The sequence below is a fragment of the Meles meles genome, chromosome 8 (assembly GCF_922984935.1).
Source record: "Meles meles chromosome 8, mMelMel3.1 paternal haplotype, whole genome shotgun sequence".
In the NCBI taxonomy this organism is placed as follows: domain Eukaryota; kingdom Metazoa; phylum Chordata; class Mammalia; order Carnivora; family Mustelidae; genus Meles; species Meles meles.
The window spans coordinates 73017224-73024867 of record NC_060073.1 but is presented as its reverse complement, the minus strand read 5'-3'; the positions used below and the strand labels follow the sequence as shown (position 1 = coordinate 73024867).

General features: G+C 42.1%; 1 pseudogene; it reads left to right on the top strand.

Moving 5' to 3' along the window:
* The first annotated feature begins 345 nt into the window (after positions 1-345).
* Positions 346-918, top strand: LOC123947924 (annotated as a pseudogene).
* Positions 919-7644: the final 6726 nt, after the last annotated feature.

Genomic DNA, 7644 nt, shown 5'->3' with positions numbered 1-7644 from the left:
ATCAATCCTCATAATACCGTACTAATTTGAGGTATTTTAGGAGAAAACCAGCTGCAGCTGGGAAGCACTCAATGGATTCCCCTGCTCTTCCCCACTTTACAGAACCTCTCTGCCTGCAGAGACATGGTGGAGAAAAGTGGCACCACATGTATACACACAGTGAGTAGATTAAGCAAGAGAATTTATGAGACACAAAAGAAACTACGGCTTAAAACTTCTTTACTCTGGATTGTGCTGGGGAAGATGTAGCGGCCTCTTCTCCGAGCCATCCCTTTGCCTCCGGACTTCTCTGGGGCCAGCAGCCACCCGACCAGGGGCCCGGGGCCGCGGGCTCAGCCGACTACCATGGGCTCTGTGTCAAACCAGCAGTTTGCAGGTGGCTGCGCCAAGGTGCCGGAGGAGGCGCAGGAGGACGCCGCAGCTGCTGCACGGTGCCGGCATCTGTAAGTGGTTCAACGTGCGCATGGGGTTCGGCTTCCTATTGACCCCCCGGTGGATGTCTTTGTGCACCAGAGCAAGCTGCACATGGAGGGCTTCCGGAGCCTGAAGGAGGGTGAGGCAGTGGAGTTCACCTTTAAGAAGTCTGCTAAGGGCCTAGAATCGATCAGGGTCACCGGCCCTGGTGGGGTGTTTTGTATTGGGAGTGAGAGGCGGCCCAAAGGGAAGAACATGCAGAAGCGCAGATCAAAGGGAGACAGGTGCTACAACTGTGGAGGTCCAGACCACCATGCCAAGGAATGCAAGCTGCCACCTCAGCCCAAGAAGTGCCACTTCTGCCAAAGCATCAGCCATACGGTGGCCTCGTGTCCCCTGAAGGCCCAGCAGGCCCCCAGCTCACAGGGAAAGCCTGCCTACTTTCGGGAGGAAGAAGAAGAAGAGATCCATAGCCCTGCCCTGCTCCCAGAGGCCCAGAATTGAGCTACAGTGGGTGGGGGCAATTTTTTTTGCTATCAGGAAGTTTTGAGGAGGAGGCAGCAATCGGCAGAGTGGAGAAAGTGGGGGGCAGGGCGGGTAGGGGGCAGCTGGCTCTGCCGTGCATCTCAGGCCGGGGTCCACAGCATCACCCCCTCTTCCCTCTTGGCGCAGGGTAGGGGGGAAGGGGTGAGGCCAATGAACTCCAACCGCGCTCTATCCAGATGCTCTCGAGGGTTTTGGAGAAAATCCCTCCCTTGTGTGCTTTATCTGAGTGTCCACCCCCGGATCTCCAGCTTTTGAACATGGCCTGGAGAGGGAAATGGTTTTCCTTTTGAAGAAGGAGATGTAATAGTAATTTTTCCCATGCCAGAATGTAGAGATTAAGCATGAGACCAGATTGATGGGCCCAACCCACGAACCACTACATTCTGTGGGCAGGAGTCTCTCGGGGGTAAGGCAGGGTTTTTCCACATCTTGTCTCGTAACCCACTGTTGGGATATAGGGTGCTGAGGACTGTCTCAAGCAGTGGGTTGTGATAGTAGCCACAGGATGGTTGGGGGATCGGCTACAGACCTACTGTTCCTAAGCTGACTCCCGCCCCATTCTGGGCCAATAGAATTTTATTTATTTGCTCCCGTGGATAAGCGCACCTTGGGCCCCACTTTCTCCAGGATGCCAACTGCACTAGCTGTGTGCAAATGACGTATCTTGTGCATTTTAACTTTGTTTTCGTAATATAAATATTCTGGTTTTGTATTTTTGTGTATTTTAATCTTAAGGCCCTCATTCCTGCACTGTGTTCTCAGGTACATGAGCGATCTCAGGGATAAGTCGGCAGCAGCTCCGGGTCTACACAGCAGGAATGTTTGCTGTTTGAGTACCGGGGCGAACATCTAGTTGGAGTGCATAGCCTATTGAACTACCTCAGTTTTGGCAATTAAAGCTGGCTTTTCTGCCATAGTGTTCTCTTGAAACCCCTCTACCTTCAGTGATCCGTGGGAGACTAGGTTTTAACACCGTTTCCCCATGACTTGACCTCCTACTGAAAGATTGGGAAATTGGTCTGAACAGGAAAAGATGGTCCAGGAAGTAGTACTAGGAGAGGCTGCACCCGCTGAAAGGTGCCGAGGGGGAGCCCAGGTTAGTTGTCTATACGTGTAATAAGGGATTCCTGTTCCAGATTTCTAACCCCAGGGCACAGGACTCACTTTACATACCAGATCCATCCTCCACTGGATTGGGGCTAGGCCTACCATGCACAACAGGGTGTATGTGTGTGAGTGTGTGTGTGCATGTGCGTGTTTTAAAATGAGTTGGTAAGTTTGGGTTTAAGAAGAACAACTCTGGACCCATCTTGAGCTGCCCAGGGATGGGTGTATGAAACAAAGGCTAAATTTCTTAACCTTTATAAATTCTGGGCTTTTCTCGTTGGCTTCCAGAGAGTCCATAAGCCATGGCTTCTTCGAGGTGCCCAGAGCCAGTGCCCTGCTGTAGCAGTGATTAGTGTCGTGGTAGCTAAAGGAGAAACTTTCTATTTACATGCTGTGAGATCACCACAAACCTACCTCACTGTTCAAACGGGGCAAATGCAATAAAACGCATTGGGTGATGTGTGTCTGATCCTGGGTTCTTGTCTCCCCTGCTCGTTGCCCTCCCCTAGTTACCTTATCTGTCTGGGTTTCGTAGGACTTCACAAATAGCAGAATGGGCGATTGCTAGGTGGCCTGGTTTGTGTAAATAGAATGTGTTGGTCTTCTCCATGTTCTTTGGGGGTTTTATTGTTTACAAACTTCTCTTTGTATTGAGAAAAATAGCCAAAGCATCTTTGACAAAAGTTCTGCACCAGGAAAAGAATCTGGAACATTGCTTGGTGACCCTCTGCAAGTGTGGCAGTCTTGAGCCAGCCTTTCTTTTGTGTTCCCTTCCCCTATTTCCTATTTTGGGCCAGATCTTCTGTCCTAAAAACCTGACTCCTACCCTACCCCTCATTTATCTCCCCTCCCCGCAAAAAGCCTCCACACATACACATTTCCATCTGGTAGAAGTGAAGAACACTTTCTCCCTCGTTTCCAATCTCCTGTGCCAAAACCATTCCTTGATGTGATTCATATTAATATGCTTGTATTTGGTTGGAATAAACCTACTTGAATCTCCAGTCTTAGGGTAGAGAGCAGCAGAAGCAATGAAGGGTGGGGGCCTTCCATGTAGAAAGTAGGGTTGGGAGACCAAGAAAGGGAAGATGAATGTATATCCAAGTCACTCAGGAACTTTTATGCAGGTGCAAGAAACTAATGTCAAAGCGGCCACAAGATTGTTTAATAGGAGACGGACGAATGTAACTCCATGTTTACTGCTAGAAACCAAAGCTTTGTGTGAAATCTTGAATTTTGAATTTATGGGGGGGGTGGTAGGAAAGCTGTACCTATCTGTTCTTTCCCTGATCCCTTCCCCTCTTTCCTGAACTACAGGAGACTGAGCCCCCTGGGGCTTTAGTGACTCCATCTCTGGGGAGTGTTGATTTGATGGTTGATTTTGCTGTGCCAGGTAATTCCTTTCCCACTTGCTGTTGTTTTGTAACACACATGCTGACCCTTTTCCCTTCTCTCTTTACCCTGGGAAAATACAATGAATAAATAAAAACTTATTGGTACTGAAAAAAAAAAAACAAAAACAAAAACAAAAACTTCTTTACTCTGTGGATTGAAGAGTGGCTTGTTCAAAAGACAAAGAAACAAGGAGAATCTCTCAGATATTGTCACTTTATGGCTTATGCAGTTAGGTCTAGCTCTGCTTTTATATAGGGCAAGGGAAAGAGTTAACTAGACCAAAAGCCTAATGCTTGCTCCCTGCCTATGGACTCCATATGACTTTGAAACAGTAAATTAACCTGTTAGTAAAGAACAATGTAAAGTTCTGCAAAGATCTAATGTGTACTCGGAAAGAAGAGTATATTTAGTATAAGGAAACAGAACACTACTCCATGACTGCTGACAGCTTATCAAGGCTTTCTTTCATGGATCATGCTTTTGGTGTATCTAAAAATTTACTGCCATACCTAAGGTTATTGAGATTTTCTCCTATGTTGTCTTCTAGAAATTTCACAGTTTCATACTTCATATTCAGATCTATTATCCATTTTAGGTTAATTTTTGTATTGTGTATAAAGTCTGTGTCTAGATTATTTTTTGTGGGTGAAAGAGCAGTTGTTTTGGCACCATTTGCTGAAGGAACTATCTTTGCTACATTGTATTGCCTTCACTCCTTTGCCAAAGATCAGTTGACTGTATTTATGTGGGTCTATTTGTGGGCTCTCTATTCTGTCTCACTGATCTATTTGTCTGTTCTTTGCCCCATATCACACTGTCTTGATTGCTATAGCTTTATAGTTAAGTCTTGGAGTTGGACACTATTGGTCCTCCAACTTTGTTCTTTTTTTATATTGAATTGGCTCTTCTGGGTCTTTTGCCTCTTCATATGGACTTTAGAATCAGTTTGTTCATATCCATAAAATTACCTGTTAGTATTTTAATGGGATTGCATTAAATCAATAGATCAAGTTAGGAAGAACTGACATCTTGACAACATTGTATCATCCCATCCATGAATATCCTGTTCCCTTCCCATTTCCGTTTTTTTGTCTTACTGAAATAACTAGGACTTCCAGTATAATTGAAAGGAGTGGTGAGAGAAGACATCTTGTTTTATTCCTAATCTTAGCAGGAATACTTCTGGTTTTCTACCACCAAATACGATATTAACTGTAGGGTCCTTGTAGGTGTTCTTTATCAAGCTGAGGATGTTCCTCTCTATTCTTAGTTTGCTGAGAATTATTATTATGAATATGTGTCAAATTTTGTCAAATTTTTTTCTACTGAAATCATTATGTGATTTTTTTCTTCTTTAGCCTATTGATGTGATGGTTTATATCACCTGATTTTCAAATATTAACCAGCCTTAAATACCTGGCTTAAATCCCACATGGTCATGGCATATAATTCTTTTTATACATTGTTGAATTCATTTGCTAATATTTTTTGAGGATTTTTATATCTGTGTTCATGAGAGATGTTGATCTGTAGTGTCTTTTGATGTCTTTGTCTGGTGTTAGGATGATGCTGGCCTCAGAATGAGGAAGTATCCCCCTACTTCTATTTTCTTGAAGAGAGTGTAGATAATCAGTATAATTTCTTCATTAATTATTCTGTTGCAGTACTCACCAGTGAACTCAGTAGGCCTGGCACTTTCTGTTTTGGAAGATTATTAATAATTTACTTTCTTTAATAGATACAGACCTATCCAGACTGTCTTTTCTTCCTTCTTCTTTTTTCCAAATTAACTCCCAAGTTTTGAAGGGTTTTTATCTACCACTATCTTTTCCATTTTTCTCAAACCCCAAGTACACATACCACAGAAGGAAATAAAATTCCAAACAAGAAATACATATTATAGTTATCCTAAGCAACCTCATTATTTATGCAATTTTCCTTTAAAAGTACAATACATACCTAGTATTCAAATAGTTATTAGTCATTGCAGCATCCAAAAGAAGGCCAGAAGTATGACAATTTGATTGTTCTTTGAAGCTGTGATATGATGGTAGGTCACTTAACCGATGTGTGACCCTGGCTGATATTCCACCTGGTAGATTTTCATAATCTGATTCTGAAACTAAGTGAACATTTAGTATATGAGTTTTGTGTAAATTAACTCACTTGTACCTTGCAATGAGCCTCTAAGGTAGATACTGTTGTTAACTTCACTTTAGAGATGAGAAAACTAAGACACAGAGAGGCAAAGTAAGTTGATAAAATCACATCAGTAAGTAAATGGTAAATCCAGGTTTGGAACCCCAGTTATGTGGCTCTAGAGGCCTTACCTTGACCACTCTATGTGATTCAGTTTTACTCTTCTCTATACGCTCTTGCAAAAACAATACAAAAACCAAAAACACAACTTTGTGTCTTTGGGAAAATAAAGTCAACTGCTAATTGCGATCTAAGAAAAGTGTGGTTCCCGGTTGGAAAATATTAGGTTTTTTATCAACCAAATACAGAAAAGTTGAATCTGGTGATGGCTCAGACATCTAATACATTATTAGTCCACAATGGGTTCTAAATGGGAAAAAAGGAACGGTAGGTCCTGACACTGTTTCAATGAGTGTTTAAGCTAGAACATGTATATATGTAAGTGTATTTAATTTCACATTTAAACTTATTGCCTGACAGTGGCAATTAAATTTCTCTTTCATCTTTGCATTTGCCAAAGGGAAATTAAAATGGAGTTTTATAGTCAAATAATCTAGAAAAACATCAAGTTAAACAAATTTTAAAAGGTTTCTTTACTGAGGATTTTGCAGAGCCTTCAGTATGTAAATACATAGTACCATGAATTTTTAGAGGTGGGAAGATTATGCTGTGTTTCTTGAACTATTTGATCACAGAAGCTTTTCTTCACGGCATCTAGCAGACTTAGTGTTTTATGGCATGCATATTGAAAAACATATGATGACATATTCAATAAATTCATATTCATATTTCATATGATACTCATATATCATATCCAAGAAATTGGGAATAAACTGAGGTCTTAGAAAGTATCATTCCCTAGTAAAACAAAGCTCCAAACACCTCTCATACCTCAATTTCTTCCTTTGTGGATCCTCTAAAACTCTAACGTTGGAAGCTACAAGGAAAGCTTAATCAGGGAAGCACTTACATCTCCACAAAGTATAGTGCTCTCATATCTTGTTCAGCCTTTCAAAAAAAAAAAAAATTCTATTGAGCATCTACTATTTGCTAACAATTAAAAAGATAGTCCCTGCCCTCAGAAGTTGACTATCAGGCTAAAAAGACAAGTAAATTGGCAATAACAATTTAGCATGATTGGATGCCACAGAATGCAATAGGAGAAAAGAGAGGGAAAAACTCTCTGTTCTTCAGAGGGCTTCTCAGGGGGAAGGGAGTTCAAAGCTGAGACCTAAGGAGGGATTATAGGAACAAAGGGAATGGAAGAAGAGCATACCATGCAGAACAGAAAACACACACAAAGACCTCTTCAAACCACACAGACATGGAATATGAGCAGGTTGGTGTGGGGAAGATGAGTATTAGGAAATAAAGCTGAAGGGGTAAGGAGCATCTGTAAGGATTCCCTACTTCGTTCTGAAATCAAAAAATTGAAGTATATTAAGCCAGGGATTGAGATGATCAGATTTACATATCAAAAAGATCCCTCCAACTGCAGTATGGCAAAAAGATTAGAGCAAGGAAGGATTAAAAGCAGCAAAGGGACTCTTTCAGAGACTCTTTCAAGGAAGGACTAAACTCTTCTATTCAAAATGTTGTCAGCGGGGGCATCTGGGTGGCTCAGTGGGTTAAAGCCTCTGCTTTCAGTTCAGATCATGGTCCCAGGGTCCTGGGATCGAGCCCCACATCGGGCTCCCTGCTCAGTGGGGAGTCTGCTTCTCCCTCTCCCACTCTCCCTGCTTGTGTTCCATCTCTCACTGTGTCTCTCTCTGTCAAATAAATAAATAAAATCTTAAAAAAAAAAAGAAGGGTAAAGAAGCCTGATAGAAATTAATGGAATTTCCTAAGATAAGGGACACTGTGAACAGAGAGGCAGAGGGAAGAGATGAGTTCTTTTTTGTATATAGCTGATTCTTGAACAACATGGGTTTTAACTGTGCAGATCCATTTATATATGGGTTTTTAAAATAAAGAGTACAGTGC